At 39.4% G+C, this 19,511-nt stretch overlaps 1 protein-coding gene and 1 long non-coding RNA gene across 18 annotated transcripts in view; one reads left to right on the top strand and one right to left on the bottom strand.

Annotated features, from left to right (window-relative positions):
• Window positions 1-19,511, bottom strand: part of Htr4 (5 hydroxytryptamine (serotonin) receptor 4) — a 179,482-nt gene that overhangs the window by 93,890 nt on the left and 66,081 nt on the right. The window lies entirely within an intron of this gene.
• Gm36316 overlaps window positions 3,060-19,511 on the top strand; it is a 33,454-nt gene continuing 17,002 nt past the window's right edge. The window contains exon 1 of the long non-coding RNA XR_386277.3: window positions 3,060-3,176. This is a non-coding gene — a long non-coding RNA (predicted gene, 36316). The remainder of the gene's footprint in view (window positions 3,177-19,511) is intronic.

Below are 19,511 nucleotides of genomic sequence, written 5' to 3'. Positions count from 1 at the left end.
TATACATCAGGATGCTACTATATAACATTTCTGTGTTAGTGGCCAGTTGGGCTGGGTATTTTAGGTTACTTTCTTTCCTACAATGGATGATGGGAATATTACCCTTAGCAGGTGGATTCACTACATAGCTCATGTTCCCCATTAGAACCACTTTCCCTTTGCTGATTTTCTTCTTCTAGGAAGAGAAAACATGTTCAGAGTGTTCGTTATAGATACCTCTGATTGCAAAGAATGTGTATTTAAAGAATGTGGGACAGAGGTTCAATGTCATGGTTCATTTGCAGCATGCCAATTAGGAGCCAGAAGAGGCTAAACTTTAAATTATGAGTGATAAGCTCAATTTAACCATAGAAAGAATTTTTATGGTTAGGCAAAAATAAGTATAAATTCCAGTAACAGTAAGTAAAATAAATTAGGAGTTACTCTTTCAAAATCTGTGTTAGATCCTTGGGTTGCCTCTGAAACCCTCCGGGAACACCGTCAAGAGCAATTAGACAGTTCTCACCACAGAGGTGCCATCTATGCTAAATGGGTTCTTTGACAGCCTTTCCTGTGAGAAATTTTTCTTTCATTTCTTTTTCAATGATCTTTTGACCCATTAACAAAGAAATTCTATTAACTTGTTGGCTGGATTTAACATTTTCTCTGTTCTTGGTAAAAGAAAACTCAAAGACTTAAACCTGAGTTCTCTATATAGGTTAGTTTAAATAAAACCAAATGTCAAAGGACAACGTTAATACAAATAAAAGTTACAAATAGCAGAAGCCTGTGCATGCACTAACATAAGGTATGGATTATGCTACAGGTGGCGTTTGCTTCCACACTGGTTCTATTAATAATAAGCCACATGACTTTAAATAATTCACTTATTTCCTCTGAGCCTCAAAAGTTAGATCAAATGTCTTAATACCCAGCAAATACACACTGAGGGGCAACTACATGCTAAGTGCTGTGCCGGACACTGTCGCAGTCCTCATCCCCAAGGAATTCACACTATGGCAGAAACAGAGAAGACAGAAGCGGACATTCACAGGACAAATGCAGCTGTGCTCACTACGGCAAAATTGTTCTCTCTCTCTGATGTTTATAATTCACTGAGTTTCCTTTCTCAAATGCAGATTCTGATTTTATAAATCTCAGGCGAAGTGTAGGCATTTGGCTTTTACAACCTTGTGTGACACAGATGCTCTTTTCGCATTCTCTTCTATTTTGTGGAGGGAGGATGAAAGTGCATGTGGGTGTGCATGCACACAGAAGCCGGAGGTTGACCTTAGATGCTGTCCTCAATCGCCTCTCCACCTTGTGTTCTGAAATAGGATGTCTCACTCACCCTGAACCTTACCAGTTCAGTTACTGTAGCGTGCTACAAAGCCCAAGTGTCCTCCTGTATCTCCTTCACCCGTGCTGAGATTACAGGTGCATGCGACTATGTCTGGCATTTTAATGCACATTCTAGGGACTGGATTTAGATCCTTGTGAGTCATCTCTCCAGACTTCTGAATTACAAAACTCTAAAGGGCATAAACACGAGGGTGTAGTATAGAGTGAATAAATGAGAGGAAAATGTTAGGTAGTCCAGGAACACTACAGATGACATTCAGGTGACCTTTGCAGAGGATTCAGACATAGAGGAAATAAAGGATTGAGGCTTATGAGCAAATGCCTTGAGACATGAAAACCGTTTGGGTTCTCTCTCAGAGAGGAGAGCACCCAAAAGAGCGCACGAACGTACCGAGTAGTAGACTCCGAGGGCCAGCCTTCCCTCATGAGAAGCTCATGTCCTACTGAAAGATGTAGAAGTGTAGGAGCAGAACAGTGCCATATGGGAATGAATGTGAGAACAAGTCAGAAGAGCTATCAGGTGAGTCTCGAAGAATCAGAGAGAGCAGGGCTTGGAGTAGAATTGGAGCGATGAGGAGAGAAGAGGGGGCTGGAGAGATGGCTCAGCACTTATGAGCACTGACTGCTCTTCCAGAGGTCCTGAGTTCAATTCCCAGCAACCACATGGTAGCTCACAACCATTTGTAATGAGATCCGATGTGCATTTCTGGTGTGTCTGAGGAGAGAAGAGGGTGGCTCATTCGAGGCAGGAGAGGTGGTCTTCCCATAGAAGACAAACTGGTTGTCTGGTGCCAAATGGTCAGTCAAAAAATCATTCATACAAGTAACAATATAGAAACTGAGAAAATCATATTTAGGAATATATATGTATGTGTATGTATATGTATACAATAACAATTAATGAGAAAAGAGACCATGAGTTTGAAAAAGAGTGGGGAAGGGATATTGTCTTAGGGTTTCCATTGCTGTGAAGAGACATCATGAACAAGGCAACTTCTATAAAGGGCAACATTTAATTGGGGCTGGCTTACAACTTCAGAAGTTCAGTCTATTATCATCCAGGCAGGAGTGGCACTAGAGGAGCTGAGAGTTCTACATCTTGTTCCAAAGGCAAACAGGAGAAGACTTACTCCCAGGCATCTAGGAAGAGGGTCTCAAAGCTCCCCCACAGTGACACACTTCCTCCAACAGGCCACACCTATTCCAACAGGGCCACAATTCCTAATAGTGACACTTCCTGGGCTAAATATACTCAAACCACCACAGGAATATGGGAAAATTTGGAGGGAGGGAAGGGAAAGGAGAAATGCTGTAGCTATTTTATAATCTCAATAACATGAAAAAAGTTTAAAATATTGGTAGACTCAAAGAAGACAGTGCTTACTACAAAAGGGGTAGCGTGCAATATGTTATTTAATATCCAATATGGAAGAAGAATAATGTCATGGGTGGTGGTGAGAAGTAAAAACAAACCCATATTTCTAATTTGCATACATAGAAAGATGCTATAGTTTTATTAGATGGAAAAATAAGGTGTGAAATACCAGTAAGAGCTGCGCATATGCATGTTCAATAAGGCAGCTGGGAGCTTGTAGCAACAACTGGAAGGGATAGCCACACAGGAAACACACATGGTATTTGCCTTGGGGAGAAATGTAAACATCCAAGAAGGGGTCAGAGTCTTGACTAAACATGATGTAGAGAAGGTACCAGCTGAAGAAGGAAAGAAAGTAGAGAGCATCTGCAGAGAACCAGAGAAGAGCGGCATTGTAGAAGACAGATGGGAAATAACTTCCTTGATAGCAGTTTGTGTTGCTGTGGGCATGGGTGGAAAGGTAAGAAGATCTCAGTGCAACTCAGATGATGGATGGAAAGGTAAATAGAAATGTGGGAAGTGGGGGCAGTGGTCACACATGAGGCAGCTTTGGATGAAAGTCAAATGACAAAAATGTCCAATGAAAACCAATCAAATAGTCTAAGAGAGCTCCAGGTTTCTGTAGGCTGATGTGTTGAAATGCTGAAAACCAGGCTAGCCTGTATCCTTCAGAAAAACTTGTCGAAGAGAATATGTTTAAAGGAATAGAGAAAAGCAGAGTACAATAACTATGTACTAATAAGTATGGGGTAAAACTGAGAATGGATCAGGCAGGATAACAACAATTCTTTTATGTATTTACAAATTGACCATCACAATAACGTTATGTTGACGAGAGACCTTTAGCATTGGACAAAAATCTCTGCCAGAGGAAAGGCCTGCTAGCCCACATCTTAGGATTGTCATATACAAAGGAAACATCTTTGAAAATACACAGTGTGCACTCACAGAAGGTCCTGAGCCACTCAAACATTCCTATCCAGCTTCTTTCTTTGCCCCTCCCCACCTCACAATCTTGGTGCACTCACTGTAACATTAGAAGATGCTGAACACACAGTCATGAACTCAAGCAAGCTGTCTCAAGAGCTAAGTGATGGCCAAAGATCTCTAGCCCACAAGCAAATCAAATACAGGAACTAAAGCAGAACAGGAAAAAATTCAGAGTCCATTCTGCATGTTCTGGGGAGTTCGGTGATTGTGTGACATTCGGAATACTGGTGAAAGGGCGTGACCAGACAGCCATGTCTAAGAGAGAGTCTCAGAAAACAAACACTGTACTCTCAGTAACAGATACTTTAAAGAGAAAAGAAGAGAGGGAAAGAGAAAAAGGCAAAGCTTGCATGTCACTGCAGCCAAGAGAGGAAAGATGCCAGCAAAACTCTCTTGTTTTAGCACACAACTAGAACAGCAGAAAATAAATACTGAGTCAAATAAAGTCAGGACAGAGATTGATGACAAAAAGAGATACTGGGGACAAAACCTGAAATACTGGAAATGAAAAACTTAATAAACCAAATACAGAGCTCCATAAGAAGGCCCACCGACAGCCTGAGTTAGTTTTTCCTTGAATGTTAGACAGTGCACTATGTCCTTTAAACAAGAATTTTAGCTAACCAAATAATGATATAGTGTGAAGATTATATCTGTAAAATGATTTTTGAGGATTCCTGGGAATACTGACTATATCACCCCTGAATCTCAAAGAGTAACTTCCCAAGGACTTTGAAAATACTGATAAATTGTCTTTGTTTCCACTATATATGACAGGTTATAAAATGCATCATTGTAGCTGAATGAAATACTTTGCTTTAGTTTTGTAATATTCATATAGAATTACAAAAGATTTGAAATAACCAATAGAATCTGGAGTAAAAAGAACAATTCTGGAGATATCACTATAGAGAGTTTTAAGTTGTAATGCAGAATCATAGCAATAAAAATAGCCTGGTTTTGGCATAAAGACAAACTTGTAGATCAGTTAGAAAGAATAAAGGGTCCAGGTATAAACCCATGAGCCTATGCCTATTAATTTCTGGCAAAGATGACAAAATGCACATGGGGGTGGGGAAGATAACCACTTCAACAAAGAATGCCGGGAAGATTGGAGGTGTATACCTAGAAAATCAAACTAGATCCTGTCTTCACCATCTACAAAAGTTACTGCCAAACGTTTCAAAGACCTTAATGTAGAACCCGAAACACCGAAGACGTCAGAGGACAACTTAGGGCCGATGGTTCAAGATGTAGACATAGACATTCTGAACTGGACTCCAGCTCTGAATGAAATAATACCTGTTGACAAATGGCTTCATTAAATTAAAAAGCTTTTAGACAGCCTACAGACTGGGAAAAAGATATTCCCAAAGGTTCAATATTGGCACGTACCGTGGAGGTAACCAACAGCTGTCTAATTAGACCTAAGGCCCCCTTCAATAGGAAGGAAATCATGCCCAGTATTGTAAACCTAGGCATATATCCATTGTTGGTGGGGACTTTACTGCTACTTTCTCCAATTCAGGAAAATTCCCAGTTGCATTTGTAATATCTATCCTTATGTGCACAGGCAAGAATAGCTCTCACCCCTTACCATTGCAGCTTGTTCAGCAGCAGAGACAAAGCACTACAGAAAGCCACAACTGACCAAAACACACGGAACAACTGACTGTGGAGTGTTCAGCCTCAATAATACATTTACACTGAAACCCATACACCGACAGCTTGGAGAATACTGTGTAAAGGCCCTGAAAAATTGTAAGATATGGAAGACCAGTATAGATGCTACAAGATTGCATCTTCTAGATACAACAGAGAAGCTGGACCCATGGACACTCAATCCATGGGTGCCTAAGCAAAACCTGAAGATGACAATGGTATGCAAGATGAGAAATCCCACAAGAGCCCTTCCCTCAGTGTCAACTGATGGCTGATGAGAGAGGGAGAGAAATTTTTCTGCCTTCAGGAAAAGGGTCCTGATAAGTTGTCCAGTCCCAAGTGGACAGCCCTAAATACAATAAATACATTTAGTGTATTTTAAGTGAGTCTGTTCAAAATGCAAAATACATGTTGACTTAAACAAGTTTGCTTAATGTAATGTAGATTTAGGCTTTCATTTTTATCCCACCTTCAATAACCTTTAGATAGTGTTTTGGTTTTTTGTTTGTTTGTTTGTTTTATATTGCTTCCCCCCTACATCCCCCCACCCCTCCAACCCCAGGCTCTGAGATCTCTATTTCTAGTTCACAAACCAAACAAACAAACAAACAAACAAACAAAAACTTGTTATTAGAAATTCTTTCTCTGCCTCTTTTTGAGATGCAAATCTTTTATTGGCTGGGGATTGAAGTTAAGGACTGACATTAGAAGGTAGAGCTTCCAACCCTGACCCTGTGGGAGGGCAGAACTCAGCTCAGATATGCATCTCATTCCAAGTTTATCAAGAAAATACTAGAGAGCTTACTCTTTGATTGAAGCAAATTGACAGGCTCAGATAGCCTAAGATGCCACCGTCTATTCATACCATTATACATTCTGTTTCTTTCCCTTCCTTCTTTCCCTCCTTCCTCCCTTCCTTCCTTTCTTGATGTCTGTCTTTAAGATACCAAATACTAGATTTGTTATGTTGTTTGACGTAGTTGTTTTGTGTTACTATTGTTCTTGCTTTTTTTCTTTAATATTCTAAATGTCTTATCTGACAATATCATACATGTATATAGTATATTTCAATCAAATTCATCCCCTCTCCCTTACTCTGACTCAGCCTCTCTAACTTCATCTGGAATCCCTTGTCTTCCGAGTGAGTCCCCCTTACACTTCCACATCTTTATAATTTAATTATGTTATGACCTACTGAGCATGAGTGGGGTTGTTTGCAAGAACACGAGTGTGAGCCACTTACCAGTGGTTATATTTACAGGCAACTTACCAGTGGTTATACCACTAAAAAACCAGAACTTCCCTCTGCCAGGAGGCACTAACTGCCAATAATTCATCGGGATGGGTGGGGCCCCATGAACCTCTCCCTCATCATCCACTGATGCCCAGTCTTATATAGTTCTTGGGCATGTAACCATGGCTACAGGTTTGAGGATCATGTGTTCAGAAGACATCATTCTTAGACTCCTTTCCTTCCTCTGGTTTTCGTATCCTTTCTTTCCTTTATGAAGCACACAATGGTCAGTTATTCAAAGTACTATGACCAGTTATATATCTATAAGTTTCTTCATTAACCATTGCTCATCGAAATAAAAGCCCACTCTCCAAGAAAAGCTACTAGTCATCAATACCTTCTCAGATAGGGGCAGAGCCTCTGGAATATAACTGATTAAAAAAATTCTTCAACTGCCCTTGGTTTCTATGGAATTGGTTGGGCTCAAAACACAATCCCTTTTGTACTTACAGCTTTGAAAATATAACCCATACCTGTAGTAAGAATTTTGGTTTCTTTAAAAAAAAAACAGATAAATATTATAACAATATGCTTTAATTTAAATCCTAGGTATGGGATATGAGGCTGCTTCAGATTGTCCACAGAAGCTGATTATGGTTTTCTTGCTCCAGAAGGAGCATGATTTTGTTAGCTGTGGATAGCTCTGTGATTGTGTGACATTTGGAATACTGGGGACTTTTAAGAGGGTATATAAATAATACGGTCCCCAAGACACATGGTAAGCTGTTGGTTGGTTGTTAGTCACAGTTTGTTAAGCTGGGTGTAAAGGAGAAACAAGAAGAAATAAGTTATCCTGATGGCAAAGATCAAATTTGTCCCAAGGAACTGGATGCTCCTCAGTAGCAGGAAGCAATCTAATGAGTCTGACTCCTGACTTTATTCAAGAATCTCTTTCCTTTCCTCTCTATCCCCTTTTCTCTCTTATCTAGGGTTAGGAGTTTGAAAGGATGAAAGAAAAAGGGTGGAGAAGGGTGGAAGAAAGAAGAACCGAAGAGTAGCCAAAGACAGCTACATATATCTTTTTAACTTTGTCCTCTGAATTTTTGCTTTGAAAGCATATATTGTTTCTGTAATTATGTAATGTGTGTTCTTTAGCAACTTTCCATTAATTAATCTATGACCACTGGACTATGCACAGGAATTATTTATATTTGTATTGGAAATATTTCTCATGTAAATTACTTTTAAGAACACCATTTTAACTAAAGTAGTAGTAGAACATAAGAAGGTGGTCATTGTTAGCAAATAACATAAGCGATAGTGTAACTGTATCTTTCAAAAGTATATTCTAGTTCTGTTACACAAATGCATCTTTCCCCTGCGGCTTCTTGAGAGACCAACCCTACAATAACCAGACTACGTATAACAGTGAAATTCTAGCTGAAAATCTGCAGAATCCACACCTGAATGCATGAGGCTTGTTCCACTCTCCGCTTCCCTAGTTTCTCCTTCTACTTACTAACAGCACAAGACTAGCAATAGAAAGACAATAAGGCTTCCAAGCCGATTACAGAAGATGTGTGCTTCCTGTAAGTGCATCTCCTGCTTCCCGTCACCTGCAGTCCCCACTCAGGGCACCTCTGAAGGTTTTGCTCACTGCAGGGCTTTTCTGCTCTTGGGCTCATCTTTGAGTCTTGGCTAAATGCAAGGCATGAAGGCTAGCCCTCTTGCTATGCACCCTCAGAATGAACGAACAATCTCTGTGTGCTCTCCTTTGTTAAGTCTTGGTTTATTTCCACATTCCAGATAACATTACAGTCACTAGGAAGCCTTTTCTGGAAGAGATATTATTTCTTATGCCCTATGTTACTTTGTGTTGTTTCAGTAAATGTTGAGGTCTCTTAGTTAATTTTTCGATAGACTGATTTTCCTTGAGTGCCTTTTTTAAACTGAAGGAATAGATAATCGTATGTGTGTGGGACCGTTTCCTAATCCGAGGCATCCTCTTCTGCCTCAGCAGTAGTCACCCAGAGGTCTTGATTAACACTCAGATTGCCAAGCCCACTCATAACAGTTTCCAGTTCAACGCTTTACGGCTAGAGGCCAGTTCTAGCCAGTTCCCAGTTGATGCTGATGCCACTGGCTTGTGAAATGAACTCCGAAGAGCATGACTTGAATACTTGGAAAGGGGCCATTAGTCTGAATCTGCATCCTCCCATCTTTCCCAAGTGCTTTTCTCCTGAGCTGAGAACCTTGCTTGGGAGTGGGTAGATCTTTACAATGATCGCCTGCACGGCTCCATATGGGACACAATGCACGAAAGGAAGGTTTTTTTCTCTTTTTAATGCTGGCTTATTCCATCTTCACACTTACGCCATCTGATATCACTATGCCGCCACCTGGTTCTGAGACAATATCCTACTTCTGTCAAAGGGTGGAGCTGAAATTTAAGCCCATGGATTCTGATTGTAAGTTCAGTGCTATCCCACTAATGTTGGAGCATGCTAATTTGGAACTGAGTAAATTTCCTTTTAAGAAAAGACACTTCTGTCTACGAGCTTAGGAAAAATAGGTTGATGGTGACAGCTAATATGCTTATTAGCCAGAAAAAAAAACATACTGGGTATAAAAAATGGTAGGGAAAAAGAGAGTAGACTTACTAGTCCTATGAGATAGAAATTAATATATAATGGAATTTCTTTTAGTATTAAAATAATTTCCACTGATTTCGAAGAGAAGTAGGTAGCTGGTACTTGTGTGGTAACAGGTCATTCTGAACTGGAACCAGCACTCTCCTGGAAGCTCCTAGTAGAGCTTTTGAAACCGAAGATCATACATAACGGGCATGAGAGAGCCTCCAAGTTCAAAGAGGTTGTCTGTACACAGCATTTCAGAGTTAAAAATTCCAAAAGAAAGAAGAAAGACAAAGGATATCAAGATCAAAGGCGCTGTTCTCTGAGCCATGCGTGAGGCTGTTAAGCAAAGTCGGATCAGTTTTGACACGGTAACAATACACGAGAGCAGATCCTCTCCACTGCAGTGCGTTAACGATCATGGATCCATCCCTTTGGGAAATGAAAATGCTTAATGATCGTGTCCATAAATTAGGCCATAAAAGAGGCTCTAACGCTTTAAGAAACTTCATTCTCACAAAGTAGAGAGAGAGTAGTTGCAGAGATACATTTATATTTATTTGTGGATTCCATATAGAATCTCTTGACTTATTTTGCCAATATGTCTCTACCCACAACTGTTTGGGAAAAATGCCTGCTCAGTACAGAAATATCTTCATTTGTGCTAAACGTATGGTGTTTCTTCAGCTTTTGGCCGATGGTTTCTTGGAAAGGATTACCTTGTCTGTAAGAATGTCGGTGTGGGATTGAGGAGAAGGGGAACTGTATACAGCCTCTCTCTTATCAATCATTTACTTCAAGAAGCACTCAACTGAGGGGAGATTTTCCCATAGTAGTCTGCTAATGAACTGCTCCCAGTCTATTTAAAAGAAGGGAAAGAAAAATAAAATATGCCCTTTGCTTAAAACTACTCTGCTGTGGGCACAGCCAAACAATAGCAGTGGCCAAGCTTGGCCCACTGCATTTTTGTAAATAAAGCTTTCACTGGAACACAAACATCACCCTTCATGGCTTTAGGGATTTTTATGGTGACTTTCATACGACATAGATAGAATCCAGTGATTATTTCAGAGCTTTATGACCAGCTGAGCTGAAACTACCTACTCTCTGTCTGCTTATGCAGAAAAAATTGATGGCCCTCGATCTTTAGGAGCCAGAGATAAATTTGATCGAAAGAAGAATAGGAACAACAGGTGTGGTGGCACACGGGTATAATCTCAGAAGTTGGGAGGCTGAGACAGAAAGACCGGCTTAAGTTTGAGGCCAGTGTAGGTCACAGAGTGAGTTCTAGGACCGCTAGGGCTACATAAGAAAGACCACATCTCAAAAATACTAAAATATAAATAAAAACATCAAAGAATATTGTGTGGAAACAATAAGATTAGGGGGGTCACTGAAGACACACACACACACACACACACACACACACACACACACACACACATATAGTGTCATTCTTTTTACCTGAGCAGCACCTTCCCATTGGCTGAGCCAGAGACAAAGTGTCACACCTCTTTCTTCCTTATTATGCAGTCTCTCACTTCTCCCCAACTTTATGTCAACCCGTTTTGTCTCTGTCTAAACAATCATAAACACCTATCCTCTTACCCATTTGATCTGCTGCCCACTGGTCAGCTGAGATCTAATATGGCCTCAATTTAACCCTTGCTTCTCTTGCCTCCGTCTGCTTTCCAGTCTCCTACATGGCAAACCCTCCTTTCCAGTTAACCAGGCAGTGATATGGGAGAATTCTTCATAGGCCTCCTTCTCTAATGCTCACACATGTCAGCAGATTCTTCTAACTCTGTCTTCTAGATGTCACCTTCTGTGTGGCCCTTTATCAGCTTCTGTTCAGCTTCTGTTCAGTAGCGCCCGGCTTCATGGTTGCCTGTTCTCTCACGCTCCCAAACTGGGGATCCAGGTTCCACTGCTTTCCACATACAGTGCAGTCACACATACACTTTGCAAAATGTTAAAAAGTGGGATATACCACTTCTGTATTTACCACCCCTGACATGACTCGTCACTCACTGGAGAGCCACACCCAAAGCCCTCACCATGACCTAAATGCTGATCTTAGGAAGCTTGCTCGTATTCGACTCTATGATCTCAACTCACTACTCTCCCTTCCGTACATCACTCCAGAAACAGACGTTCCCCAGCTTCCTTAAGTTCCCAGAATGAGCTAAGCACACTCTCACCTCCAGCTTTCTCGGAAGATGCTGCCCTCTCACCCCCCAGCTCCGAATCTTCCTATCCACCCGGAACTCTCCATCTGGGATCTGATCAGCATCCTCTTCCCTTCGTTCAGGTCTCTGTTCAGATTCTCCTCTGCAGACAGAGAATGTTTCTGGCCACCCAAGTTTAAAATAAACCTCCTCACTCTCCATCCCTTTGCCATGTGTTATATTGATGTTTGTAACAGTTACCTGGCCTGCCTCCCCCTGAGCATCAGAGAAAGACAGACAGACAGAGACAGAGAGAGGCAAATGAGAATCTTAGTAGAAGGTTAGAAGAAGCAGTAAATTGGTTTATTAGGTTGATTTCTTTCTAGTTCCCACAATACTGACGTGAACAATTCATAGCAGTGTTAAAACAGCAATTTGTGGAATACTGGAAGAAGGAATTAATGAGTGAGTAAGCTAGCTCTTAGTTTAGTGTTCTGGCTTCTTTTTCACAAGTCATATTACTGAAGTCAAAATTTGGAGAATTTTCAGAGAAAAATAAGTACTAATTTTCTCTCTTTGCTACAAATCCTGTAAATAGCCTTCCATTGTTATTTTAGTAAAATACCAAAGTTTGACCTAGTTACCTTTCTAGTTTTATTTTTGACACTGCAGCATAATCAGCTCCGAGACAGAAAAATATATAACCCCCACTAAGACGTCCTTCGCTTTTAGCCACTCCCACCTTTCACCTTTACCTGGCAAGCTGTCACATTTCCTTCAGTCCAGGATCAAATATCTTATTAGCTGGGCTGTCACCCATGACTCCAGGATTGTTGTTGTCCTAGATGCTTCAGGAGTGCCTTGTAATTACGTGTCATAACTAGTTGTATTTTTAATTAATTTTAAAAGTTAGCATATAGAGCAGAGAGTGTTTTCACACATGTGTTGTTCTCCATCCCCTGAGCCCAGCCTTCCTTGTACAGCTGCTCCGCTCTCTTGTCTTCTCCTCCCCGTCAACACACCTCTGCTTTCATGACCTATAGATATTCCTGTGCCTTCTCTGTTTCGTCTACATCTCTCTATGTCTATGCCTGCCTCCTCTTCTCCTCTCATGGTCCCCTTTCATGACCTCTTCACGCACATACACGTGGACCTATTTCCACACACGTAAACTTAAAGCTAAGTTCCACACATAAGGGAAAGCACGAGGTATTTGTCTTTGAAATCTGGCTTATTTTGCTTACCATGATGACTTATAACTCTTAAATTTTCCACCAAGTGTCATGATTTCATTTTTCTTTACTACTCAATAAAAGTCCATTTATCTGCCGTGTATAGGGTGAGAGGGCAGCATCTTCTGAGAAGGATGGAGGTGGGGGTGTGCTTGGCTCACTCTGGGAACCTAAGGAGGTCTAGGAAACCCTGTGTTTGGAGCAATGTACATGGAAGGGAGAGGGTAGTGAGCTGAGACCATAGAATGGAGTAGGAGTGAGCTTCCTAAGACCATCATTTAGGTCTGCTTTACAACTCAGTAGAAGTAACTGCCTGGTGTAGTACCACATTTGCCTTATCTGTCTGTTGGTGGATACCTAGGCTGGTTCCATTTCTTAGCAATTGTGAATAATATAGGAATAAACACAGACGTGTAAGAAGCACTGTGGTGGGACTTGAAGTCCTTTAGGTATATCCCTGGTGACTGTGTATAGCTGGATAACAAGGTGGTTCCACTTTCTGTTGTTTTGTGAAACGTACACATACTGATGTCCACAGAGACTCTGCAAGTTTATATTTCCACCCGCGGTATATGAAAGTGCCCCCTTTCCCACATTTTCATCTGCATTCCTCGTGGTTGCCATTCTGACTGATATAATTTACATTCTCCCTGATGGCTAAGAAAGCTGAGCCCTTTTAATTATATTTATCTGCCACATAATAGTCTCCTTTTAAGGAAGTCGGCTCACCAGCCCATTGACTGACTGGAAGTTATTTTGATGTTTGATTTTTACAGTTGTTCATTCAAATTGGGTATATATACAAAGGCTACCGCGTGTGGTGCTAATTGCATATTGACAACGATATCATAAGGGTTGCACATTATTTTTACAATAAAAACTTTCCTGGAGCAGTGGAAAATATTGTATCATTGGGGAATGGTGGTTTCAGCAGGGTTAATTCCAATGACAATAAGCTGCCTGTGTTTCATCTACTGAGAATATTTTTTTTTTTTTTTGGTGAAGCACCAACTGATCTTTAATCACATGCAAGTAAAAGGAAAATTAACATTTAAATTCCATTTATTCCTCTGTGGTATTCTTTTTCAAATGAGTAAATCGTGTTCCTGAAGTTATGGAAAATGTATTTTTTTTCAGTTCTTTACATGTTTTAGATACAGATTCTTTGTCTGATAGTAAAGATTTGTTTTCATAGAACTGTGTCTTGATGCCGCTGTTAATTTTCTTTGCTGTCCAGGAGCTTGTTAATCACTTGGAATTTTATGTGTTGATTCTTCGTGTCTTATGATGGAGAAGTCCTTTGCACAAAGTCCTTGCCTCTGCCTACATTGTGAAGTGTTCCTTTAGCTCCTTTAACGTTTCAAAGGTCTTTAATTCATTTGCAGTTATCTTAGTGTAAAATGAGAGACTCAGATCTACTTTTATTCTGCATGGAAAGATCCAGGCTTCCCAGCACCCTTTGTTTAAAAGGGTTTTCTCCGATGTGTTCTTGAGAAACTTTTCTTAGTGTCATGACAAAATATTTGACAAACATAACTTAAGGAAGAGTTTGTTTTGGATACAGTTTGAGGACACAGTCTATCATGATGGGGAGGTCATGATAAACAAGGGAGGGAGCTGCTCACACTCTCTCCCACAGTGGAGAATCAGAGAGAAATCAGCGTGGCTTTCCATTTCTGTTTAGCCCAGACACTCAGCCCTTGGCACGGTGCCACCCACATTAGGGGTGGGTTTTCACACCTCAGTTTAACCTTCCTGAAAACACCCTCCTAGATACATACAGAATTGTGCCTCCATGGTGATTCTAAATTCAGTTAAGTTGACAGTGAATTTTAGTTACTGCAACACCTTTGTCAAAATTATGTATTAAAAGCTGTCTCTTGTCAGAGTATGCCTGGGCCTAGCAAACATAGAAGTGGATGCTCACAGTCGGCTATTGGATGGATCACATGGCCCCCAATGAAGGAGCTAGAGAAAGTACCAAAGAAGCTAAAGGGATCTGCAACCCTATAGGTGGAACAACATTATGAACTAACCAGTACCCCGGAGCTCTTGACTCTAGCTGCATATGCATCAAAAGATGGCCTAGTCGGCCATCACTGGAAAGAGAGGCCCATTGGACACGCAAACTTTATATGCCCCAGTACAGGGGAACGCCAGGGCCATAAAAGGGGAGTGGGTGGGTAGGGGAGAGGGGGTGGGTGGCTATGGGGGACTTTTGGTATAGCATTGCAAATGTAAATGAGCGAAATACCTAATAAAAAATGGAAAAAAAAAGTTATATGGATGTATTTATGGATCCTTTTTTCTATTCTGTTGGGCCTACATATCTGTTTTCTGTTTAGAATGCAATGCTATTATTGTTACTACAGACTTATAATTTGAGATCATGTTTCATGTCTATTTGGGGTTTCAGGAAGGCTTTTTCTTGCAATCTTATGGAGATTATATTGCATTTCTAGATACTTTTGGTAATGTGAACCTATACTTAATTTGACATTTGGTAATATTGGCATTTTACAACATTAATTCTGCCAATCTGTGACCTTGAGAAACCTTTTCATCTTCTAGACTCTTGTACAATTTCATAGAAAAGTTTTTCAAGTACTTGGTTAGATCTTGTAATTAGTGTGGTTTGCTGTTTCTCCATACATTCATTGTCAGTATATAGAATACTGATTTTTTGTATGTTGATTTTGTATGATACTGTGATAAAAGTATTTATCAGAACTATGAGTTTTCAGAGTCTTTTGAATGGTTTAAGTTCACATAATTTGCAAATAATGACAATTTTACTTTTTTCTGTTTGTATATTCTTTCTTATTTATTTCTATCTCAAAATTTGAGCACTATATTGAATAAGAATAGAGAAAATGGAGACTTGTTTTGCTTCAGATTATAGAGAAGTGCTCTACAACAGGCTTTCTCCAGTTAGAATAGTGCTGGCTATGGTCCTAGCTGTACAACCGTTGTTATATTAAGATATGTTCCTTCTATTTGTAGCTTCTTTAGGACTTTTATGGTGATGGTATGCTGACCCTTTACAAATGCCTTTTATCAGTTCAGATGACCATGTAATTTCTGTCTTCAAGTCTACTATACATATTGTAGTAGGTTTATTGATTTGTGTATGTTCAACAAGCCTTGTACTGATGGGTTGAAAGCAACCCGGTAAGTGTGTATGATTCTTTTCACGTGTTCTTGAATTGGGCTTGCAAATATTTTATTGAAAAATTTGGCATCTGTGCTTATCAGGCAAACAAGTCCATAGGTTGAGTCTCAGATGTGTTTCTATTTGGTTTGAATATCAGGCTAATACTGACATTGTAGAGTAAGTTGGCTGGTATTTTATTTTTTTCATTTCTACTTTGTAGAATAGTTTAAGAAATACCACTGTGGCTGGGCGTGGTGGCACACGCCTTTAATTCCAGCACTCGGGAGGCAGAGGCAGGTGGATTTCTGAGTTTGAGGCCAGCCTGGTCTACAAAGTGAGTTCCAGGACAGCCAGGGCTATACAGAGAAACTCTGTCTCAAAAAAAAACCTAAAAAAAAAATACCAGTGTGAATGTTTACTTGAAGATTTGATAGAATTCAGCAGTAAATCCTCCCCATCCTAGGCTTTTCCTTGTGGAGAGGCTTTTTATTGCTGTTTCAGTCTTCTTGTTTGCTATGGGTCTGTTTCAGACTGCTTATATCTTGATTTAATTTAGGTAGGTAAAACATGTTTAGAAATTTTTCCTTTTTTTCAAAGTATTTCCTAAGGAAACTCTGGATTTCATTGAGATTCGTTATAACATTCCCCGCTTCTATCACTAATTTTATTAATTTGCGTCCTCCATTTTTTTCTTAGTTTATATGGGGTTTGACCATCTTGTTTATTTTTGCAAATGAATAACCATTTGTGATTGAGTCTTTATATTATTCTTTTCTTTTCTATTTCATTACCTCCTGCCCTGATTTTTACTGTGTCTTGCTATCTGTTGCATTTAGGTTTGTCTTGTTCTTTTCCAGGACCCTGAGATGTGTCATTATTTATATGAGACATATCTGATTATTTTACTCTAATACTAATAACTATATGTTTCCCTCTTAGAACTGTCTTAGCTTCCAGAAGTTTGATAAGCTAGATTGCCATTTTCTTTTGAGTCTGAGAATTTTTAAATCTCTCCTGTGCTTTTTCAATGCCTTACTACCCAGTCAAAAGTGTATTGTTACTTCTCCGTGTGTTTGTGGTGTCTCTGTGTTTTCTTTTACTGTTGGTTTCTAGTTATCCTACACAATGTTCTAATAAGATATGAAGAATTATTTTTGATTTTATTGTACTTGATAAGCCTTGATTTGTGGCCTATAATATAATAGATTTTATAAAAGTTTCAGGGGTTGGGAAGAGGAATGTGTACTGTACCTATAGAGTAATATATATTTATATATATATTTATATATGTATGTATATATATATATATACACACACATATATACATATATACATACACACACACACACACACACACACACACACACATATATATATATATATATATATATATATATATATATATATATATAAATCTAGTTAATTTGTGGTATGGTTTAGCTCTAAAATTTATTGATTGATTTGTAGTTTGGTTGACCTACTTAAACAAAATATTTGAGTAAACTATTTCCTGAGTTAGGTACATTAGGGCCACCAATTATCTCTTTGATGCATAACTCGTGGTTGTTGGCATCATACACCTGGAGAGATAACTTGATTCTCCAGAGAAGACAAAGTGTTTCTTGTGTTATACTCCAAAGAACAGAAATACTTTCCAGTATATTTCCTAACTGTGACCTGGACACTGAAGTTATTATGAGTTTAAGAAGATGCAAACAAAAGACTTAACCTATAGCTTGGTAGTATGTACCTATAAATTCTGTAAGTAGTATGTAACCTAGAACTGCTAGCTACTGTCCTTCACACTTTTTGGTCATTTCAGGTATGAACAAATGGTATTGACATTTGTCCTGGTTATTTAGTTCACAGCATAGCAAGAAAAGCAGCCTGGTCAGTGACTGATCATTAAGGTGGAATGTTGTCATTTGACTAAGGGTTGTTGGAATGACAAACACAAACAGCACTTAGACAAAGAGATGGCAAGAACGTATAGGAGCCTTTGCAAATATAGCTTGTCTAAAACCATGGCAATAGAATAGATAAGGAAAAAATGTGCTGAAAGTTCATAAGAAAGAATCTGGAAAGGATGGCTTTCAATGGGAAAGTGTGTGACAGAAACAGGAAATATTCAATATCTTAATGTGGCATAAAGATGTAAAGAGAGTCTCAAAAATAACAGTTCACTGTCTACATGTGTGTACCTACTTACATATACATACACTATCATTCATGCAGCCTTAACAGAAGGCAGGGAAGGAAACAGGGCACAGGAAAACAAGGGAAGACTAATGGTAGTTCACCCAAGCATAGGCAGATTCATATTTATATCTCTCCTTGAATCAGACCTTCCTCTCCTTTTTTATGTTACAGAATCATATATAATAGTTTATAGCAAGTTAATGTTTAAAAATTATAATTATATAAATTTCTCCCTTTTTTCTCCTTGTAATCCCTCCCGTGTGTGCCCTCTTTGCTCTTTCTCAAATTTATGATTTTACTTATACTTCAATTGTTGATAAATATTTACATACATAAGCATATAAATACAACCTTTTCAGTCTGTATAATGTTATGTGTATGTATTATATTTAGGGGCTAACTACTTTGTATCGGATAACCAATTGGGGTTGGGGGCTCTACCCTGGAGAAGACTATATCTTTCCCTTTCAGAATTCCTTACTTGCCTGTAGTTCTTTGTCTACGAATGAGGCCCCACAAGCTTTCCTCCTTCCATCTTAGCATGTCTATTGGTGTTGGTCTTGTTCTGGTAACCAAAATGATGAGACTGCATGGGTGTGGTTTCTCTGACTTTCTAGGAGATACAATCTCACAACAAACTTTCTATTCTTCTCGATCTTATAATCTTTCTGCCTTCTCTTTCTCAGATCCTTGGGTCTTGGGTTCTGGAGTTGTGTTGTAGATATATCAGTTGTGACTAGGCACCACAATCTTAGGGTTTGATTGTGGTTTTCTAAAATGAACTCTGTGGGTTGAATGAGAAGTGATGAGGGTTGACAACTATGCTCTTCTGGATGCATACGGATAAGCACATAAGATGTAGCTAGGGATTGTGATAATTTAGTAAAGTGTTATTTGCAGGTATCATTACAATATCCATGAATTCTCTAAGCCAAGGAAGTTAGGTATACTACCACTGTATGGCATGATTTCCCTCTTGTTGAACAGGTCTTAAGTACAATTAAAGAGCTATTGGTTACCACTGAGGTGTGCATGCCGCTCTTGCCCCCTTAGGGTTAGCGTGCGGTCCTATATGCTGGCCACTGTGATTTATCATAGTTGGAGATGTTTCACCTGCATATTTTTCCCATTCTCCACTTTAATTTGTATCCTGCTATTCCCCTGCCTCCTCTCTCTTTCTCTCATCACCATGGTTTCCTTTTCCTTTTCTGGTTCCGGCAATTACTCCAGGTTATATCCTCACATCTGAACACTGGGAACTTTTAAGCATAGATTAAAGAAAACACGTGACATTTGTCTTCTTAGTCAAGTTACCTCACTCGATATGATCTTCTTGGGCTCTATCCATCTATCAGCAGATTTTATAATTTCTTCTTTTTTCTATCCAGCTAAATATTATTCCATAGTGTATATGAACCATGTTTTCATTACCTACTGATCAGGTGTAGGTCATTTAGGTTGATTCCATTTCCTAGCTATTGTGAATAGAGTAGCAGTGAATGTGCCCGTGTAAGCATCTGTGG

This window comes from Mus musculus, chromosome 18 (assembly GCF_000001635.26).
Source record: "Mus musculus strain C57BL/6J chromosome 18, GRCm38.p6 C57BL/6J".
NCBI lineage: Eukaryota > Metazoa > Chordata > Mammalia > Rodentia > Muridae > Mus > Mus musculus.
Note: the sequence above shows the minus strand (reverse complement) of the source record. Positions and strands in the feature narration are given on the sequence as shown.